At 42.1% G+C, this 22,631-nt stretch overlaps 1 protein-coding gene across 5 annotated transcripts in view; it reads left to right on the forward strand.

Moving 5' to 3' along the window:
* The window catches only part of PLXNB2 (plexin B2), a 262,309-nt gene that overhangs the window by 120,675 nt on the left and 119,003 nt on the right, over positions 1-22,631 (forward strand). The window contains exon 1 of one of the 5 annotated variants that reach the window (XM_052790854.1): positions 9,374-9,391. The exons of the other annotated variants lie outside the window; for them this stretch is intronic. The gene's annotated coding sequence lies outside the window, so the exon portion shown is untranslated. Of the gene's footprint in view, positions 1-9,373; positions 9,392-22,631 lie in introns of those variants that run through there. 5 annotated transcript variants of the gene reach the window in all.

The raw sequence follows: 22,631 nt of genomic DNA on the forward strand, positions 1-22,631 counted from the left end.
TTGATTTTCCCTCCCTGTTTTTCCTCCCATACCCATCTCCCCCACCCATATGAAAGGATGCAAAGCAAGGTGCTGGAGTGAAGCAGCCACATCTAGAAGGACCTGTGACTCCCAGGAAGGCAGGAGGCAGATGGGATTATACTCGATTACATCATCACACACACAAGGACTTCAGTGAAAAAGTAGAGGATTCACATGCCCTAATTTTCACTGTATTGCTATATTTCTATTGTGTGTGTGACAGACAGAAATCCCTCATGAACAGCTTTAACCCCCTTCCACAGAACCCTGAAATAGCACTGATTGTTGTCCAAGAGGTTTAATACTACATGGTGTCATGATACTTGTTTTCTTGATAATGACACTGGCAATGGGATATCCGTCGTCTTCACCCTTTTAAGGGGTGCTGTTCCCAAGTTTTGACCTTCTCTAACAGCTCAGCCAATATATTGGGTTTTCCCTCTGAAGAACCTCTCCTCTCTCCCTTCCAAACCAGAAAAGTAATAAGCCTCTTTGCCCAGACAGTGGATTAAAGCCACTTAAACCTTTACCGGCCTATCAAAGCAGTAAGGCATTTAGATGAAGATTATCAATTTACATAAAACAGTGCTGTATTTATTAATATATATATGTGTTTGTGTGTGTGTATAATTAAGTGAGCCAATGCAATACATGAGAAGTGAATGAGAAGGTGCTCCATAAGAAGGGTGTCGGTGATTGTTGAATATGTGCGGTGAAACAGGAGTACTTTGAACACGCCTGGAATTTGGAAAGTACATATCCACTCAGGAGTGTTAGTTGCATCATTGTGTTTAGATTACTTGTTTAATTTAGAGTTAATTATTGAATTCATGTTGAAAAACAGTCTGCTCATCTGCTGCTCCTCAAAGTCTCAGAGAGGTTGAGTAAGTACAAAACAGCCATTTTGAGGAGTGATACTGAAGTGAAGGTAATTTTCTTACCTTTTAGCTCCTTCATGGTAAGTACTGCTTATCCTTCAAGCAGGTGCACCGGAAGGTACTGCCAGTAAATGCTGATGAGTTCTTCAGGGAGGGAAGTGATGAATGGAAGATATGGTTATAACTACATAACCATTTAAAAATCTCTTTCTTCCAATTATGCTATGTGCAACAAGGATTGTAAGCATCCACTGAAGATAAAATTTTCTGAGTTGCAGGGATTTATCAATTTATTGTATTTTTTCTCCACTCCATGGAATCAGTGGGGAGGGTTAACTTTCACTTAGACTCAGACATCATTTTTCACCAGTGCCATCACCCCCATTCTCCATCCAAATGTACTGCTGAAATGTGGCAGGTGGTTTTGCAAGTAATTGCATGCTACTTCATTCCATTTTAAATGAAAGTATAGAGTACAGTGGCCTTCCTTTCTCATCACCGGCATACTTCACAGCCATGCAGTATTGACTGAGAGAAGGCAGAAGAGTGGGCTCCCCTTTAAATTGCAAAGATGTGTTATCTTGCTGTATGTTCCCTTAGGAGCCAGTAACTTGATTTCTGGGCAATAAGCTTCTGACTCCAGCATTTTTTTCATGACAAAGAAAAAAAAACAATATTTTTTTTAAATGTCCACAATATTTTTTTTTAATGGTAAAAGAAACTGAACGTGGTTTTGAGTATTTAAAGTTAGCAGTGGCTATTCTGTGGATCATAGGCAAGTTTCTATTATGGTATAAATACGCTTGATCTCGTTCTGAGGCTGGTAACCATACTCTGGTAAAGGTGGCTTTTCTTTGGCCCCAGCTGTGCTAAATGCTATTATAATTAGCACGATGGTTAACTTAATCAGAGCACTTGGCTCGGGAGAGAGGTGTTACAGAGTGCACCATAATTAGCATTTTTATTCCTTTGATCCTGAGTGTGCTCTTTATTGACAGAAGTATCAAGAGCTGTTTTTTTTTTTCTTTAACACTTCAGGAGGTGGAAATATACGTGGCTGGTGAGATTACGAATTTATTAATGAGGGTTTTTTAAAAAAATACAACCCTCCCAAAGGAAGTAGAAGGGAAAATGATCTGCATGTGTGGAAGAAATGGTTTCAGGCCTCAGTCTTCAGCACTGCAGCATTTGGGCAGGTATACAGCCAGGAAACACCTCCTGGCAGCCCTTTGCAGTTGCGTTGGACAATGTTAACAGCATCCTAACCATTTCCAGCATGCTGCTGTGACCACATGGCTGTTGTTTGGTTCTGTAGAAAAGGTGCCATTTCCTTAAAGTGAGAAAGGGGAATGCTGAAAGTGTGATCTGTTTGGCAAAAAAAAACCCCAAAGGTTTGGATAATACTATAGCAGCTAAAGCTTTACATACGTGCCAGCTCTGGTCACTGAAACACAAGCATCCCACCCTACATGCCCAATATAAGCAGGTGGCAAAAGTGTGCAGCGGAGCAGATGACTGGTTCGGTTCATGAAAAAACATAACATTTATGCTGTCAGACAAAATGCCGAAGACTTCCAAACTTGCATCTGGCATCACCGCCCTGATTGCAGGGGAGGAGAGTCGAGACGCCAGGGAGGCTCTTCTCATTACACACCACCGAGCAGAGTGGTTGCTCACACTGCCAACAAACCCAGGATGTTAAAGATCAGGGACTTTTGGTAGATGAAACTGCTGTCTGCCTTCCTGGGATAGCCTTCATTAGGCTTGATAAACATGCTGCCCTCTTTGCCTACATTGCAGTGGGATACCTGTAACGTTTTGTGTCTCTAGCACATCCATGCTGAATTGGGTGTAGTTTGTCTCAGCTGGTTTTCAGCACTTGTTCGGCAATCTGGAACAAGTTTTTTATGCACTTGGTTTTATTGACTTCGGGATGAGGTTAGCTCAGGCAGTGGTAGACACATCCTCCATATTCAACTTCTATATGGCCTCTGTAATTTTTACTGTTGGTTTTAAAAAGAAGGTATAGCAATGTTTATAATGAAAAAACTGGGGAAAAAATAGTTGAGGTTCCCCTTGTAAGAGATCTTTGCAGGTTTTCACTCTTCCTTTATGTGTATCTGTCTCTTTGCAGTCCTTTACAAAGAGGAAGAGCTATCCCATGCCTGTGTTCTTGCAGTTCATTTGTATCTGCTTTGCCAGCAGAAAAATCATATGCTAATAGAGGCTGCAGAGAATGCAGCCATCATTAAGGGACTTCCTATGTTATCCTTGACTTCACTAGATTACTTTTACCTACTCAAGATGCATAAGTAATTTTTAAAACATTTATGTAACTAGGTTTTAGGTCAATAGCAGGTTAAACGGTTTATTTAAGTAATCTTTCCTGACGGAAAGTATGTGGAAAGACCCTCTCTCAGTATTTTTACAAGATTATTTTCATATCAGCATTAAAGCAGCAAGCAGTCTCCTTGACAGTAGACTTGGAAGATACCCATTATTTGAGAGACATGATAAAAACAGTATAATCTTTTCCAATACCCACACAAAGCCAGCAATTGTCTGTTTCTGCCATTCCAGTTATTTATGTAATTATACTTAATGCCACACAGATTTGAGAAGAAAAAGAAATTGTTGCTGCTGTTTCTGATTAATATTTTTCCATCCTGAGATCATAAAAACAGTAAATGCCTCTTATGGTGGCAGAGAGAAGAAAGGACTATGGATTTGCAAACAATTCAGCAGAGGAGCTGAACCAGAGGGGAGAATGTGCCTTTTTTGAGTCTGTCTCCTGTCCACATAAAGGCATCATTCCTAAAGTTCACAGACTGCTAAGAAATACTGCCATCGCATAATATCACTCCTGAGATGTTAATACCTTTATTAAACTAAAGTGTGCAGTAAATTTGCAGTGGATTTCCAAAGTATAGGATTTAACTAGCTTAAACCTGGATATATCCAGGTTATCCTGTTTTGCCCAGTTCTTGTGTCGCACTCCTGGTGAAACTATTTACCTGCTTGATGGCCAACAAGTGTTTAAATACCAAAATGCCCCCTGTACTGTCCTGCTTAGCCTAACTGGGTTGGCAAGGGTCAAGGAACTCTAGCTGGTAAGCCCCTGCCCTCCATCTAATCCCACATGCTGGAACGATCCAAGGTTGCTGGGAAATGGCCCTGGAAGGCACACCAGTGCTTTCAGGCTCCTGGATTAGAGGAGCTGCTTGGAAGCTTACAGACGTCGTCTTGTCTTCAAATTCACTGCATTCACTTGCACTCAGTCTCAGGTATTTGGGTTCCTTCTTCACAGTGTCTGAAGAGAGGGAAACTGGACATGTATCACTTCTACAGCAGAAGGCTGAAGTTAGAAGTTCAGATTGCGTTCAGCAAAGCTGGTGTATTTATTTAAAGCAGATACAGGAAAAATTGGATTTTGTAGGCCTGCTCAAGAAATAAATATATGCTCATGGGTTTTACAATGTTATGATCACCTAGGTTGCTCAGCTGTAGTATTATACACTTGTACAAATTCACCACTTATCTCAGCCTGCAAGTTCTGCTTGAGCTAGATAATATCATTTTAAAAAGACATCCAATCCCAATTTTTTTGAAGACTTTAGGTGGTGGCAAATTTACTGCATGTAAATGTAAAAGGCTCCAGTGACTTAATTGCATTCATTTCTAACACCTACCCCTCATTTTTAGCCTGAATTTTGCCTCAAAGTTCCATTTTTCAGCTCTGTATCTTGTTATGCCCTTTATTAAATGTCTCTCACTAATGTAAGTATTTATGGACTGTGATCAAGCCATTCTGAACTTTCTTTTTGTGAAAATAAATAGACTGAACTACTTCTGGCTCTTGCTTTAGGGCATCTTTTCCTGACTCTGAATCCTTCTTGCAGCTCCATCCTGAATCCTTCCCAATTTGTCAACATCTTTTGTGCAGTATGGATGCCAGACATGGCCAGGTATGCTTGTAATCATTTCAGTAATGCTGTATGAAGTGACAGAACCAGTCCCAGGCATCTCAGCAATGTAAGAGAAACTGAATTTTTGCTGCTCCAGGACTGAGGGTCGAATGAGTTCACCCTGAAGATCCGGGCTTGCTACCCCAACTGTGGAAGAGGGAAGAGAGCGAGCGTGGCCAGGGCTAGGAGGAGCTGGTTCCCGCATCTCCTCCCACCACCACTTCTGCCAGCAGTAACAGGAGGAAGGAAGCTTGGCTTCGGCATAGGCAAAGCAGGCAGCAGGTCTATGACTACCACTTAGCATTGTTTTGCTTACTACCCCATTGCCCTGGATAACCTCAACTTCGTCTGTTCCTAGCAATGCTCCTCTGAAGTGCTACAATGATGTTTTCTGCTTTGTGTCTTCCCCTAGCTCATGTATTGAAAGATCTCATTAATCGTCTTAGCCACTGCATCCCTGCCAGAGTTTTAGTTGCGGCTCACTGTGGCCCTGAAGTCATTCTTCAAGTCTCTGCTTTCCAGATTAGTTCACCACCTTACAAGTTTAACCTGTATTTGAAGAAGCATGACCTTGCATTCTGTGACTGCTATAAGTAATGTCATTCAAAGGGCCCATAGAGCATATTTTTCAGCTCACTCCGAACGGACTTGCCCTTAGTCTGGCTGCTATACCATTAGTTATATCACTTTCACCTTGACTACCACAATGCTATTTTCTTCCATGTCACTTAAGACTATAGATTAGAGAAGGACCAAGATCTCTCTATACACATATCAACCAGAAGTTTAATTTGGTTCTGGGAGTCCCATCTTTCTGAAGTCTCTGCTATTTAATTGCTTCACTTATATTTTGTGGGATGCATGTCTCCACTTTACACTCCTCTCTGAGTGGAAGAATTAAAAAGGCAAGTCATCTTTCATCTTACGGTTCTTGTGTTGTGCGTGGGGTTCCTACTACTGCAATGCAGTATAAGATACTGCAGAAGGATATTTAAATTCAAGCCAAAAAAAAAAAAAAGCCTAATTAAAGTGAGGAAAAAATTATAAATGCATTTCTATTTTTAGGATTCATGAAACTTGCCTTAACAGAACCTTTGGGCTTAAATTAGTAGACATTCCATTTTTAATTGGAGCATTTTGCTGCATACAATGGTTTAAAATAAAGGGTGAGTTAATTAGGCATTTATTTGAAAAGTAAAACATTCAGGGAAGCCAGTGTGCGGTTTTGGATATGGTATTGACTGTGTAGATAAAGGGTCTGGGGAAGGGAGGCAGGTGAGCAACAGACAAATGACACTGTTGGGCATCTTAGCTATGCTTTCTGGGTACTATTCTTGAGCAACCAGGGCAAGACAAAAATATCACAAAACATACCAAAATGAATTCAAAATAATATTTTTTCTCCCTGCAAGCTGTACGTTCATATGAGTGTCAGGAGTTGCAGAATCTCTCAAGGATTTTGCTTTGCTTATACCCCCTCCCATAAATGAGCTTCAAGGTTGTTGTATTTGTGCTTTTTGCTGCTACCCATATTATGCGTGCACTAAAATAAATGGGGATTTGCTACCCAGGGAGTAATGTCAGCTAGCTAAGGTTTTTTGTGGCAGCCAGCAAAAATAACAAGGGAAAAGGGAAAGTCAAGGAAGGCTCTGTGGTAGATGGTGCTCAATGGGCAGCATCCTGCAAACCGGCAGGAACACAGCTCCCAGGGACAGCACTGGCAGATCAGGTCTGCTGCTGAGTCCAGGTGATTTTGATTCCAGAAAGCTAGTCCTTTTCGCAGTGTGCCGGATCTCAAAGGAGTTACGAGTTACATCTGCACATTGCTGCTGGTTACCATGCTAGAGGCTGCTTAAAGGAAGAGGAAAGGAGCATTGGAGTGTGCAAGACTCATGTGTTTTCAAGTCACTGATGCACAGCAACCACTGCTCTTACTGCTGCTTAGTCATACCATCCTAAAAACTGCTAAAGCAGTTAAAAATTTTCAAATATCAGCAGATTGGGCTTCTGTTTTCTAGGTGAGAGTGTCTTCTTAGAGAAACTGGATTGTACTTTTTTCAGAAAGTGAGTGACTGGTCACAATGCAGTGCTTTGTTCCTGTTCTGGATGTTATCTTGAGCCATGAGAGCAGGGCTGTTGCTTAGTGTTTCATGTGCTGCATGACCTCCCTCCGAACGCCAGAGCCATCAGAGAACCATTATTGCCTCCAGTACATGCTGGCAATCTTAATTACCGCATCGGCCCCAGAATAAATATAGAGCTAATCAAACATGACAATGAGATAGGCAGACTAGCAGGACTATGATAAAAATGTCCAATGGGTAAAGCTTTCCTGGTGCATTGCTTGGAACCAAGCAAAGTCCAGCTCTTCCAAACACTGTATAGCCATTTAGGTCAGATTCAGCCCTGTTGTGTTTAGGAAGCATGTCCATCGATCTGAATGACTTTTTTCCACAAGTGATTATCCTTTCAGTTGGGATATGGTGATGTGGGGAAATTCTCCCATTTTTCCCCCATAGCAAGTCTTTAAAGCATGCTTCTGACCATTGCAGCAATGCAAAGTGATGTTGTCTTACTTTACCAAGCACAAGCATACATCTGAATTTGATAGCTGCAAAAATTGCTTATCAAGGCTCAGAAAGGATACAATATTTTACTAAACGTTGAACATTAGCATTAAAGCAGTGACTACCTGGATCATGGCATTGTAGAATTTGGAGAAGAATGCTTTTTTTTGATCTAGTCTAAACATCCTACTTCCAAGTTGTACTGACTTCCACATTTTCTTAAAAATGGGCAAGTTCTACTTTTGATATAATGCTAGTTGTGCTAAAGTAGCTTATGTCTCCCTCCTCAGAGAACACTCTGCCCCTGCTATGTTTCCAGTCTTTCTAAAACATAGAATGGGTTGACTTTATCCTTGAAGCGGCAACATAGAAACAGTGATATCGCATCAACAGTCACTTTGTTCCATTGTTCTTAATGGCGGTATTTGAAATCCAAGCGGGAGGATCTTGATGGTCCAATACAGAGAGGAAAAAGGAACGGATGTCTAGAGCCTAGTGCTCTAATCTTTTAAATAGAAATGCTGAGGTGTTAATTTTCAAAGAGACATAGTACAGTACAACAGCACAAGCTTCCCTGGTTTGAGGGAGGCTCCTTGTTACCGTAGAAGACTAGTTAAGTTTCCATTTACAATTCTTTTTCCCTTTTCATAGCCGTCCTTGTTAGTGCTATATTGTAAGCATATTTTGAAAACAATCATCTCCTCCTCCTCCTTTTCCTTTTTTTTTTTTTTTTTAATTTTTATTTTGAACTACTCGATCATTTTAGAGATACCATCGCAATGACCTTTCCTTTCCTAACAACTCTGCCAGGAGGAAATCAAATTGAATGTTTCATTATTAGCCCTGCACCATTCAGACAATCAAGGAGTGATTTTTTTTTTTTAAATAATTCCAAGTTCAGAGTGAAATCTTGGAAAATTATTAAAATTACTCATGTTTAAAAAATGAGATAACTTTTAAATGCAAATTGATATGATAATGCTGAAACTTAGAGGTATAATTTATTCTACAAATATGCAAAAAATGAATTTTAAGTATATATTTTTGAAAAGTTCAAACTTATGTTGCAGTTCTTGCAAACTTGAAATTCATTGTCTTTGTGGCATGCTCTTATAAAAAATTAAATATTATGTTGGCTAAATGGTAACAAATGAGCCAGTGTTTACCATGGTAAGTAGTACATTGGGGACATAACCATTAGACAAGGGTAATTTAGTTTTAGCATTATCAGTTAGAAATACTGCAGTTGAGTGGAATATTTTATTACATGAAAACATCTGTAACCAATATATCCCTTGGGAAGCTTACGTGACCTGTGATCTGTTTGGAAAAAAATGTTTCGGTTTTACGAGACTGTTCAAAAGCAAGTATGTGCAGCAGGCTGTGTCCCCAACGAATCTGGAAAGGGCTCCCTCCTCTTTGTGTACCTCCTGGAAATTTTTGGGAGCCGTAGCAATGTTTCTGCATTCCAGGCTGTAGTTTTCAAACTCACTCCATAACCTGTGGCACTGAAAAAGATCTGGGAAACGTGTACAACTGTGCACGCTACCTTTATCTGTGCCACACAGCATTTACACAGAATTGTCCTTGCTATGAGGTATCCTAAAACTACTGCAATCATAGTAAGGTTCGGATCAAAAAGCACGATGCAGACATCTGAAAGTATATTTACGTTCTGTTAAAGAGTGCCAGTGATACAGGACAAATAACATCCTTAATATATTTCTCAGGCCTTGCTGTGTACCTTTTCATGGCTGCTTTTTTTCCCTCTCTCCTTCAGTGAAGCCAGAATATGTCATCCCAAGTTAAAGTTGCAAAGCAGTCGCCTGTGCTCAGGCCTTCACAGTGCTTTGGCAGGAAAACAAAGTACCCAGCTGCCGAGGACCGTCAGTCAAGGCCTGGGAACTTGGGGAGCTGGGAAGACCGGCAGATAGACAGCCTGAACTTGACAGCCCATTAGGTACCTGACCTTCTGCTAAATGACTATTGAATTCTTGAAGATGTGGATTAATGCTTTCTTTTGTTCCATGAGTTCAGAGGTGAGATCGGCAGATAGGCATGCCAATTAGAGACGGTTTGCCATGGGGTGCTGTGTCCTACAGCACAAGGCTGTACCGCAAGCAGTGTCTTAGCACGCTGTTTTTACAGAGAGGAACTACTGAGAAAAACTGTAACTTCTTTACAGTGGGGGGAAAAACCATCACATTCACCCAGGATCTCACTGCACTATAATACTCCATAATTACAGGCAGAACTACTTGTTTCTAGTTACTTGGTTACTGCCTACACCCAGCAATCAAAATTGGCCAGTTTATGACCATAGGCTATACAGGCACGTTCTAGACCATAGTATGTCAGCATAGGCTACAAAAGTAATAGGTTTCATGCTAGTAAGACCACGGCATTGCCTTTCTGGCATCACTTTCAGTTCGCGCTTACTACATGCAGCTCTGCAACCACTGAGGCCCAAATGCAGCAGAGTAGAGGGCATTTCTCAGTCAAAGGATCATTTTTTCCCTTAGAGTGGCCTAGTGCTGCTGTTTAAAAAGTCTGCCTTGTTTGGGGAGTATTTAAGCTACAGTGTTGCCCATTAAGTACTTTGTCAGTACAAAGGCAGAGCAAACCTATACGGGTATATGAAGCAGATCTGTGGGCTCTTTTGTCCGTGGTGCTAACACTGTGCCTGGGATTGGGCTGACTGTGAAACCGAGTGTAATTCATCCCAAAACTTCCATCTGTTCAAAAGGTATGAAACGTATGTGCTAACGGGTTGGTGGCAGTACATGTTGGTGGAAGGCATAGAATTAGCAAAAGCGCAAAAGTCTGTTTTGAACCAGCAAGCAGAGGTGCTGTAAGGAAGGCAGGTCATTCCCAGGATGGAAAATCCTTCATTTCCAGTACCCTAAGAGGTACTTCCTGCCCTGCAAAGTGAACCCCTGTGAGACAACGATGCTCCCTTTCTGTAAGGAGAGAAACAAGTGTGAAGATCCAGAGAGTAAAACCATGTGCATCTCAGGATTTTACCTCTTATTGCAAAGAGGTCAGGATTTTATCCTAGCCCTGCAAATGACATGTCTGGCAAGACTGTATGTATTTCACATTCTCAGCAAAACAGATGAAGCTAACCTGGGACGCTGGACCTGTATAAATGTGATTTCCCATTTTTACATGGTGCAAAAGATAAGCCTGTTCTCAGCCACTGGTGAGTGACTGGTCTCGGGAAGCGGCTACCCTGCCTTGCGGTCATACTCAGCAGGATGGGTCTGGCTGCTCACGCCAGGTGTGAATGGGAGCCCTTTTTCTCTAAGGCTGTCCACAGTGTACCTTGTGGTGTGGGACAGATAGATACTCCCAGGTTAGCAGCAACAAACTGCTTCTGTAAGCCATGTAACTGTTTTATATTAGCCCAGAGGCAGGGGCGATTAGCCATAAAACAATACTAGGCAAATGGTACTCTTCTGGGACTCTCTGTGCAGAGCCATAGTTGCCCTCAGAACTGAAGATGAGTTTCATGGCTGTACTTTATCCATGTACGAGACAGTCCTAGGCAAGGCAAGGCAGGCTTTGCGCGACACAGTTGGCTAAGCTTTGTTTGGAGGAAGTCGCATCGTTTATCATTCGTGACCAGAAAGGGTTTCAATTCTGAGATCAGTGCACAGACAGTGTCTAGAAATGGGACAGCTTGTTTTGTCTACTTTTTGAGGCCGCTAATGTCAGGAGGTAGAAAGTTCAAGTCTAATGTTACTGGCTGCACTCGCTATGTTTTCAGCAGACGGGACATAGAGAAGGCTATGGGGAAAAGCACCAAAAGAAGGGCAGCGTGAGTAATGTAATGAGGGAAGCAGAAGGTATGTTGTGTGTTGAGGGAGGCAGGTGAGCCTCCCATTTGGAGCAGAAATGTGTTGCAAAATCAGTGTTTTCATAGTGTGAAAATATCCCCATTGTTGCCTTGTGCTGAGGAGCCAGTAACAGAGCATGCAGGAAGCTCTTTGATAAAACACCTACCTCATTTCTTAACTTCTCTGCTGTAATTCAGCGTTTAAAAGGCAATAAATGTTCTCCCACCGTGGGTACTTTTTTAATCTCCAACATTCCTTTGTAGTGATACTCTGAGTCCTTTTGAAAACAAAAACAAACGTACAAATCCAACTTTTTCTTTGAAATGGTGTAAAGGTTTAGCTGGAGATAGATGGTTAAGCAGGATGAAATTGGAGTAGTGTCAGACCAGCACATGACAGCGACTGTTTGCTTGTGGTTTACTCCACTGATTCCCACCCACTCCAACCCAAATAATTGAGTTCAGGAATGTTATAAATTAACACATGCTAAGTTTTTAGTTATGCAGCAATGAATGATTTACACTATTCTTCCCTTGACATCAACTTATGTCACTGGAGCACTGTTTAACAAGAGGTATGTAGTTCTGGTAATCCCCAGGAAATCTGCGCATTGTTTACCAAACCCCACTGTTTTTTAAAGAAGAAATGTGCTATGCCAAGGGACCTGTAGCATGTCAGACTAGAAAAATGCTTCTTTCGGTAGCTGAGAGGAGAAAGTGCGTGCATGGATATAAAAGCACATGCCTTCATGGTAAGCATGTGGAGGTAATTGGCCAAGCCGTGGTGTTTTACTTCCAGAAACAGGAGGGCAGTCAGGCCAGCTGCTTTCATGAATCTTACTCGCAGGTCTGAAGATAGAGGTTTCAGAGAAGCACCTCACTTTTTACAGCTGATGAAAGATCTTGCTGCTTACCTACAGCAAACAAGCTCTACTTTTCTTTTCTTTCCTCTGGTGTTTCATCCAGATGGACAAAATCGTGGGTTTTAGTTTGTTCTGAACCTAATATTGCAGGGGTTGTTCTTGCCCTGCAAACTTTCCGTTTAAACAGTTTAGTGATTATAAATGTGTAATGATCTGTGTTAGCTCTGTGATCCACTCGTATTAATGACTTTTTCTTTTGTGCTACTTGGCGCACGACGTGAAACAAATGAAGAGCTGTATTAATTATTCATCAGCCGATGAATTTCTTTTGCTGTAACTATGTTTCAGGTCTGTAGATCTCTTTGCATAAACTAATTGATTTTAACCATAATATTCCAAGTGGTTTTAATTAATAATTTAAATATAATTGTTTTCGGAAGTTCTTTAGCCTTATTCTGGGCAGCTGGCACTTGAAAACAGAATTTGGCAATGATTTAACTTCAAAAATATGGAGTTAGTTTTCTGCAGCTGTTATCAAATGAAATTAGTAACTCAGAGGTGCAGGATTTTCTTTGGATGAAAGGTTAATCAAGTCCAAATCCAATTGTGTTCTAATCTAAAATTAAACATGAAAAAAAATGCAGAGTAGGGACAGAGAGTTTCCTAGGCCTTTCACACCTTGGCATGGCTGAGGAGGGGAGGGAAGGAGGAGGGAGAAGTTAGTGCCAAAGCAATCACATCTTTTATCTCAAGAACTATTTTCAGTAAGGTATGCTGATCTTATTTTCCATCCTCCCACACTTTGGATAGGAGTTTCGGGAAAACTTCATTCTTCCTTTGCTGGGTATGGATCTAATAGAGGTTTCAATACCAGGGGAGTACCGACCTTTCAGGCAGACTACTGGTTTGACTCACCACAGAAGAAATTAAGATATTTCAGTTCAAATAAGAAGCTGATTTACTGTGAATTGTCAGAAAAATCTCTCTGCTTCCTACGGTAGTGTTGCAGACTTTCACCACTGTGTGTGGAGGGAAATACTGCTTGTCGGATACAGTTTTCCCATGGATGAGAGAGGTTTTTAACACTGCAGCGCTACAACCCAGTGGGCTTGCGGTGGCAGAGCTTTATAACACAGGGAGCAGGGCATGGGATGGAAACGGGGCGAGAGCAAATGCTCCTCCAGACCAGAGCAGCATCCCCTCTGCAGAGGTCCCATGCTGGCTTGCGCAGGTCGCTGGCAGCGCAGGCCGCAGGGAGCTGGTGGCTCTCTGTCCATCTCCTGGCGCACATCTCCGTCCTTTAAAACCCCTGCTGCTCTCCCAGCCAGCGGGGTCCATCCCATCGGCAGTGACACGGTGTGCCGCAGCGAGGACGAGGATGAGGATGAGGACAAGGCCGAGGCCTCCCGGTGTCACTGCCGCCCTGCCCGGCCTGCGCCGTGGCGGCCGCCCCCGGACGGGGCACAGGGCGCTTCCCAGCCTTCCATGGAGCCAGCTTCAGCGGCTTTAATTACATCTGCGGTTTGGATCGCTTTGCTTGGCCATTAAAATCCATTTCACAAAGAGTAGTATTGAATGTAGCAAGGAATATTTGTGGCGGCTGTGGATTTCCTTCAGGCCTACAGGAAGAGTAAATTAGTTACTGAAAACTTGACAGTTTGTCCCGAGTGCTTAACTCTTTCCTCTCTGGAAGCCGCCTTTTCAGAGGCAAGTGACTTTAAAAGGAAATAATACGCTCGATGCTTTTTTACACCCCCCCGCCTCCTCTTTACAGTAGGGCTGTAATTGCAAAACCAGCCAGGAGTGATTTGTTTGAAGAGGAAGTGTGGGAACTTCCTTTATAAATATTGCTTTTCCCTTCGTGTGGATCCAAATGCGGTTTCCTCCGCTGGCGGAAAAAAAAAGCTCTTGAATTGAACAACAAGCACTTTTTCCCGTAGCCCATGCCCCGTGTAAACATGAAAGAAAGAGGTTTCATGAAAAAAAAAAAAAAAAGAAAGAGCAAGTTGTTAGCCAGGGAAGGACTGAAGTTGGTTGGACTATCAGATCAGCTGGGGTTTTGCCCAGCCGTTCCCTATTGATGCCATTGGCTGCAAACACAGGTGTCCTCTGCTCGGGACCGCCAGGCAAGTTAAGATCCCATAGAGGGGGGTAAAATCAGTGTTTGCAGAGCCTGCGATTACAGAACCCGCTGTGACTTGCTCTGCAAGATAGGGCAGTATCAGCCTGAGCCCAGCTCCTATCACAGTTTGGAATAGTTTCTTTTTTTAAAAAAAAACCCAACATATGTATCTTTCCTAGTGAAGGAGAAACAATAAGCCTGCACCCTTCCCCCAGCCTAGAAATACCTTTGAATTATTTGCAGAAGAAGGGTTCGCTCACCAGAAGCGCAGCTACACCCAGGGAAGTATTGTGCTCGGCAGCAGCAGGTAGGTTAAGCTCACAGGGCAGGGAGCAAGTTTTAACCTGGCAGGCAAAGCTGTGCTGGACTATTGTGCTTTTTTGGGTTTGGTTTTGGTTTTTGTTTTGTTTGTTCTTTTTTTTTAAAAAGGGCGCTGTATCAGAGTGTATGGGCTCCTTGGGTTTGCAGGTGGCCAGCTGGCCTGGCTTGCTAACATAAATCGGTGCAGATGATGGGAATCAAGGCAGGGGGTCTGGTTCCCAGCTCTGAAGGATTCCAGATTAGGAAGACAGCTCTTGGAGGAAGCAAGGGGGGTGGGGAGGGATCAGGCTGATTCCCTGAGAGGTACTGAAGACGAGAAGAGCCCTTCTGCCTGATTTGAAGGAGGGCAGTGTTCTTCTGTTGCTGATAATTGGGCAGAGTTGCCTTGTTCCTTGGTTTTGATGGACAAATGAGACATCCCTGGTATTTAAACTTGGATTGCTGAGATGCTTTCTGATCTGGCCAGCAAGAGGCACAGCTGGGCCACTGTTGTATTAACGAGAAAGTTCTGATTTTTACATGTTTCTCAGTGGGGAAGATGAAATTTCACTCAGGCTTCAAACCAGGCTTTGCAGTGATTCCTTTTTGCTCTTTTAGAAACAAACAAAAGAAATAAAATTTGCAGTGCGATGGGCTATCCTGGGAAAAATCAGTTGCAATTGAAGGAGACACCTAAAACTTCACTGCTCCTGTCTGGGCTCTGGCAAGGCTTGCCTGGCTCACCGCGCCAGGAGTCCTCACAGGGTCTCATACTCTGCTCCAGAGGAATTGACATCCTAGTGGGGGATGAAAAAGGAGCGCAACATGAACCTAGGGTGATTTTTACTTTTTAAATAAAAACTGAAAATAAAGCTCTTGGCTCTCCACTCCAATTTGCTATCTCTAACTGTTCCTCCTGCACTTTCTTCTCTGTTCAATGTCTTGCAAATGCATTTAAAGCCCTACAGTATTCAGGATAAGCTCTCCATCCTTTTATGCTTTTCCTCTTGTTTTCCACACCATCCTTTGCCACTATCTCCTTATATCACTTACTCTCTCTCATCCATGGTGCATTCCCTGTTTAACGGTCTTTTTTCCTTTTTAGCTTCCTACGCTTAGCATTTTTTCCTCTCCTTTTTCGCACTTCTACTGTCATGCCTGCTCCTTTTTCCAATAAGGCAGGCCGCATTTTGTAATTTAGGGAGTAAACCTTCAAATTCTTGTGTGAGTACTCCCACTGACTACGTGATGAAGAGACTGCAGGACTGGGCTGTACCTTGGCAGATGTATGGGGAAAGGTAGTGAAGCCAATTTTAAAGCAGTCTTAATTACCTTGGTGGTTTGGATCGCTTTGCTTGACTGTTAAAATGCATATTTCTAAGGCGAGGTGTGCACCAGTGGCATTGTATAAATAATAAATAATTTCAAGAGCTTGATATAAAAGACTTTATAGAGGTAATATGTTACTTCCAGTCGAGAGAAATGGAGGACACTTTAAAATCAGTTTTACTAGCACACTGTGTTTAAAAAAAAGCTTCTTTTTGTTTAACCTCCTGTGCAAGCCTGGGCATGTTTGAGGCTCCCAGGATCCAATTTCATGTAGTATCCTATTTCAAATCCAGGCCAGAGCAGATCGATTGAAAATCAGTGCTCTTAGAAATAAAACTGCCTGTGGAATGCCTTCAGTGACATGAGGTGAAAGGGGGAATGTAATATAATAGATACTGATTTTCTTTGAGGTGGGAGGCTCTGAAGCAGTGTCCTTGGATGTCACACAATTTACCTTGATTGAACAGTAATGGTTGTAGGACAATTTTGGTGAATTTTTGTGTTCTTCAGTTAGTAGTTAACAGCTGTGTTTTGTGAAGGGGCGGTGGTTGGTGTTGCTGGGGTTGTTTTAAGCCAAAGCAGCAGCTGTAGAGTATTTTATGGCAAGTGCAAAGCTACCTGTAAGTCTGCACATTGCCAGAATAACATGAGATTCCTCATAATTCTTGTCAGTGAAATACTTATTGGTATTTTGAAATGATTGAGCTACTTCAGGACTTTGAAAACTGCTGGTGAATGCAAACTAGTCTAACTGATCTGTGTTTATACTGTTTTTTACAGTCAGCACAAACATAGATGGCAGTCTGCTTCATTTTCCAATATGCCTCTCTCTATGCCTCTTCTCTTCCCTGGCACTCAGAAGCCAAAGGAAAAAAAAAAAAAAAAGAGGATTATCTGAGAATTGAGAACAAAGGGAAACAGCAATCTCATTTTAGGACTTTGAAGGAATAGGAAAGTGAAGGGAAAACAACTTGTAAGCTTTGGGTAATTTTGAATTTTGGGTAATTTAAAAATTTGGCTGTGCCAGTAATATGTTGAATTCCTGGAAAACTAAGAGTAAACTTTGTTCTGCTGTGTAGCGGTGGTCTCTCTCCTGTCACCTGCACTAGGTGATGCTCGTGACTTGGGGAGCATCTTGCATTGCTGGGAGACCACCGGGTTGCACAAATAGGCCCCTTGCATGAAGACAGTATGTCACGGCGGCTGGCCTTGGCCCTGTTTGCTGTCAGAGAAAGGGGAGAGGCTTCAGAGAAAAATTCAGTCTCCTCGCATGCTGCAAAAGTGCTGTCTAAAGCTAACCAAGAGAGTAACAGTAAGCACAAAGAGCATTTGAATTTATTTTACACTCTGCCCCTTGGACAATAAAGGCTTGTCTGTTTGGGACCTTGAGCATGGTGTGCTCTTCAAAGGTGGATAAGTATAAATGTATTTTAACTGAGCAAGGCTACTTAAATACACAGGCTCATCAAAGTGTAAGTGTGAGTGGTTTCTGGCTTTGCATAAGAGCATGTTGGCAGCTCCTGTAGCCTTTTCCTACGTGAACGCATTAATGCACACATGCGTGTTAAGGACAGCAATTCTGGCCTTGTGGAAACTCTCACTTCAAGTGACTGTAGGATTTCACCTTTGGTCTCCAAAGTAACACATGTTTTGTAAACTACTTGATGATTAACCTTCAGCTAGAATATGAGTGGCAAGTGCTTAGTTAATAGTCAGAGATTGGGTTCCTGCTTGCAGGCAGCCTGTATTAGTCGGGAAGCTCTGCGAGTTAGAAATGAAAGATCTGCCTCGGCAACTTTTCAGGAAGTCCACTCTGGTCTCCTGGCACATGTGGAGAAAGCAAAGTGCTTGATGAAAAGGCTAATAAGACGGCTGTTGAAAGTCTGCATGTGGTCATCTTAAGGACTGAAAAGACCCTGCTAAGCTACTAAAGAGAGGTTATTTACTGTCTCTCTATGTTTATGCAGCGTATATCAGAGCAAAGTCATTGATGAGTCTTTCACTAACTTCTGAGTCTTTTTTAGCCAGAGGGAACAAAATTAAGAAAATGTTATTCCATTATATAATGAGGATATTCACTTTAACAAATCAGACTCCTAACATGAGCAACTGGCATGCCTCTCTAGCCAACAGTAAGAGAAAGAAACCCAGTTTCCATTGCCTTCTGGAAGAGCCTACCTTCTTGCTTTGGCTATACTGCGTACAGTGAAACTACTGGGTTTGATGAGACACCTACACCGTGTCTCATCTCCTGTAAATCTCCTGTATTGTGATATAAGTTACTTCTCACAGCATTCATTTTGAAACAATTTTCCAAATGGCATTTGAAAAGTCATGGGCATAGACTGTACTGTTTATGATTTTGAATTTATCGCCTTAACTCCCTGGAACTCAAGTTGGAGATAAAAAATAAATATATGGAGATGTCTCTAATGTGTATTGGTTCACCTAACACATAGAAAAATTCTGGTCTTCTCTGACTTACATATGTTTTTGAGCTTGTCGTGGAGACTAGCCAGGGTCACTGCAGGTGTGCTTAAACTAAAGACAACCTGGAGCTCATTTTTACACCCGATTTGTAAAGTTTCATTTTCATGACAAAAAAAATGTACAACCATTACTGTGCTAAAAGTCTGCCTCTCCGATTTGCTATTTTAGCATTCACAGGTAACCAGTATAGTTAAAATTACTGTGTAGCATGGCTATTATGATATGAGTTTAGGACAATGGTGTTAATTTGCAACCAAAATAACCATGAGTTACGCTGGCCATCCCCAGTGTGTGCCAGTAAAATTCTTTGTATTACAGCTCACTATCAGGCATCATGTTTATGCTTCATAATTGAGGACCTTTCTAAAATAGCTTTTTCTGCAAAGGCTTAAAACTTGTGGATATGATTTCTTGGTATCCTTACCCTTGTAATGTTACCAAGCTAAATATGGTGTTGGAAGATGAGGAAGTGAGGTTTAAGGGGTTCTCAAATAGCTTTTGAGAAATTGGGGTTGCTTCTCTGTTGCTTTGCATTGGATTAAATCCTTATGCCAGACAGCTTGACAAGTATGTATCAGCATTCGGTGCTGGCTCAGCACCTTGCTGATCAGAGAGGAGTCCTGTTGCCTTATGTGCAACATAAGTGACAAGGCAGGGAACAATTTTGTCCACTATCAGTTGTAAGGTTTGATAAATAACAATCTGAAGAGGCTGGAAGAAGTGCTACTCACCACTCTTCCACTGATGCTTACTTCGATTCTTGCCCAAATACATGAGATGCTGGATCTCAACCTGTTGAGAGTTCACAGGCTAGCGTTCTTGCTGTTTGATCTTTGCAGTGAAATACTGTTGAAAGAGCAGGTAGGATTTCTAGAATGGTCAGAAGGGACAGCAGAGAAAGAAGTACTTTGTGGTTAGTCTATTTAATTCTGTAGTTAAGAAATCTCTCTGGAAAAGTCTATAAAGAGATAAGGTATTTAGTCTCCTTAGACTAAAGTGAAGGATATTCAGAAAGGGTAAAGGAGCACAAATTACCTGGTTTCAGTTTTGGGTTATGCTGGGTTTTGTTCTTATAGCATATCTGTAAAACTCAGATTTTTGTCTGAGTCTCTCAAATTTTAAGAACAGAAAACTTGGGCATATATGTTTTTTTCCTTTTTTTTTTTTTTTCTTTTTGTCCCACAAACTACAGGAAGAGCAAAATGAAAGGGCTGAGTGAAAGCAGTTGTTCTTTTGAGGTATATCTGGCAATATTAAACGCTTCCATTATTATTTTAATATTCTGTTAATTTTTGCACAGGTTTGGTCAAGGTCTTTTCATAGTGCATAAAATTGAGGTCAAAAAGACGTGGGGTTGGTTGACTGGAAACCAAAGCAAAAAAAAAAGAGTTTAAGCAGTATCAGATTTAAGTGTATCAAAGGTAGAGCTATGTTGAGCAGCTTCAAGACAACAAGGATACTAAGCCCGAGGTAGCCAAGCAGAGGAGACAGAAAGGAAGTCAGTAATAAAACCCTCGAGTTCATGTGCTAGAAGCGGAGCGGGTGTCTCTGAGGTCAAGGAGGTGGAGAGGGCAAGAATAGAGATGACCAAGAGCAATGTAAGCTGGAGAGCTGAAGGTGAGGCCAGATATTGGAGTGTAGTAGTGTGACACAGAGTTAATTAGAGATGTAAATACACTGCAATGTTTAGAGTCTTAAGCTGACATTTGATATCACCCTAAAGTTTTAATAGTAAATTCTGTATCCTGTTTCCATATGGACGTGATCTCAGTGTTGTAACGTAGCCTTCCCAGCACTGAAATGTGCAGATCCATTTTCAAAATTAAGCTCAAAAAAGCAGTATGTAGTGTTATCCTACATGCTCCATCCTATCAAGTGCACCATGCTCGTTAGCTCAACAGCTGGATAAAAGTTCCATGGGTGTACAAAAGCATATATGAACAGTATCTGCTCCGTATGTTACATATAGCTGAAGGCTCAGGGGAATAAGGACTGTGTCTGGGAACCGGATAGTACAACTTTCTATCCCTGACCCAGTGCCTGCCCTTTCTAACAAACAAACAAAAGCCTCCCTTAAAGAAATGTGGTTTATGATCTGTTTTTAGCTCTAGAAGCAAACAGAAAAAAAAAAAAAAAAGCACTCAATGTGTTCTTACTCGTACTTATGGCCGTGTCAGCTTTAGGCGCCGCAGGACGAGTGCTGCACTTTATTCCTTGCAGCTTTCGGAAGCCACGATCCACCCGGCAGCTGCAGCGCTGGGGCAGCACATTATCCACTTGCAAAATTTGGCACTTGGACATGACTGATCAGCCTGAGTTTATCATCTTTTTGAAATGACGGTATCTGAGACATTCACCCTAAATACAGAGGCACAGCTGCCTGATGAGAGAGAGGGCACTTGCAGGATGGGGAGGTTGTTTATGGTTGTCCTGTCTCTGCTGGCTTATTGACCTGTCCTGATGGTCTCAACTGCATGAAACGTCCATGGTGGTCTTTGTCCTCTCATCCTAAAGGAGCGTTTTGATTTGAAAGGCAGAAATCGTGTCATATGAAAGGTGGGAGCGGTTAAGTGCGTTCAGATTGGGTGGGACACAGTAAGAGCTAAATGTAGTCTAATGGCAGTAATCTCCCTGCTGTCCCTTGCGGGTTATGGAGGGGAGAGGGAGTCTCATCCAAAAAACAGCTCAGGGAAGATTGATTCCTCCTCCAGAAGGTGATCCATGGCAGGACCCTCTCTGTCGAGGCAGTGGAGAGAGAAGAAACAGGAAGATCAACCTTGTTAGACTGAAGTTAGGTTGTGTGAGCATCCCCCTACCTAGTTGCTCTGTTTGTGCTCATAGTTGCTGTCACCTTTAAAGAACAACTCCTCTATGTCATCTAAGTACTTTTAACTTCAGGTCAATCTGCAAGAGCTTCCAGCTGTCAGAGGAGCTGTGATAGCAATGTGCATTTTAGTTCCTTTAGTTTAAGCAGTCCATTTTGACTGGCCAGCTGGCCAAATCCATACCATGAAAGACCAGTTCCTCATGGTGTTCCAGTGTAAGATGCTGAAAAAGAGCTTTTGTGCTACGAGCAGGAGGTAAAAGGAAAAAACAAAACCAAACAAGACCAGGAAGCTTTGCGGCAGATGGTACCACCTGTGTCCATCTAAACCTAGCCAAAGCAGTGTGCCATTTGCGTGGAGGAACCTGGAAAATCTGATGAGTCAGTCTGAATAAGTAGGGAGAGAGTGAGTGAGATTTCTGACTTGTGTCCCAAGCATCTTATGAAAAAGGCTTCCTATTTTATAATACAGAAAATTGATTACAGTTTGGTAACATCATTCTCTGGCGCAGCTGATTACCAACTACAGACTAAAATGCCTGGTGTACCCACGTGAGAACTGACACATAAGTAGCCCGATGACTCTCTGCCAGTTCCTGGGCTATGGTTGAACCTGTTTTCTCAATAATAAATTTCTGATGTTACTAGCAGGGGACATACCTTTATTACTGGGGGTATAACTGGCTGGACACAACAGTCGGGCTGACGGCATTCAATTTCTTTTCCAGGCTCAGCCAAATACTAATTTCCATGCACTTCAGTTGTTGCATCTGCAAAGTTGAGATGTGAACTAACTGTGCAAGATGTGCCTAAATCACCATTCAGCAATGCTCGCAAAAATGGTCTAAAGGAGAGCGGCAACATGGATGTATAAAGGGAACTCCTCAGCCAGATGAAGTCTTGTTTCCTTGCTGACTAGCTCCACCTCCTTCCTTCTTGGCTGTTGTTGACAGTATCATGATCTTTCACATCCCTTTGCACTTCCTTTTACTTCTGTATTTCCTTTGCTTTTATATGCTTAAGTTGCATCAGATCTGTTTTTTGCTTTGTCAGTAAGACATAGAAAGAAATCTGCCCTTTCCCTTGGTCTTTAAAGTTTTTGTCTGTCTCTTGGGTTGGCTGCTTTACTTACACTCCCCTCGTATGACTTCCCTCAGTCCCAGTCCAAGCCTACACTCTCCAGTTAGGCCATATCATGCAGTTGTGGTCTAAATATCTCACCCAGCTCCTTCCCATGTCCCTTATCTCACGATTTTTCTGAGTATCCATGTTCATCCTCCACCCAGTTAGGGTGCAGATTCTCTCAAACAGCTTTTCCCTGGGAAGAGATGAATGTACATAGTCTTAAAGAATTTGTTACCACAGCAACTAGATATGGGGAATGCAAACAAGAAATTAAATCCCATCGAACGTTAACAAAATAAACTTGGTTTA

The sequence above is a fragment of the Harpia harpyja genome, chromosome 6 (genome assembly GCF_026419915.1).
Source record: "Harpia harpyja isolate bHarHar1 chromosome 6, bHarHar1 primary haplotype, whole genome shotgun sequence".
Taxonomy (NCBI): domain Eukaryota; kingdom Metazoa; phylum Chordata; class Aves; order Accipitriformes; family Accipitridae; genus Harpia; species Harpia harpyja.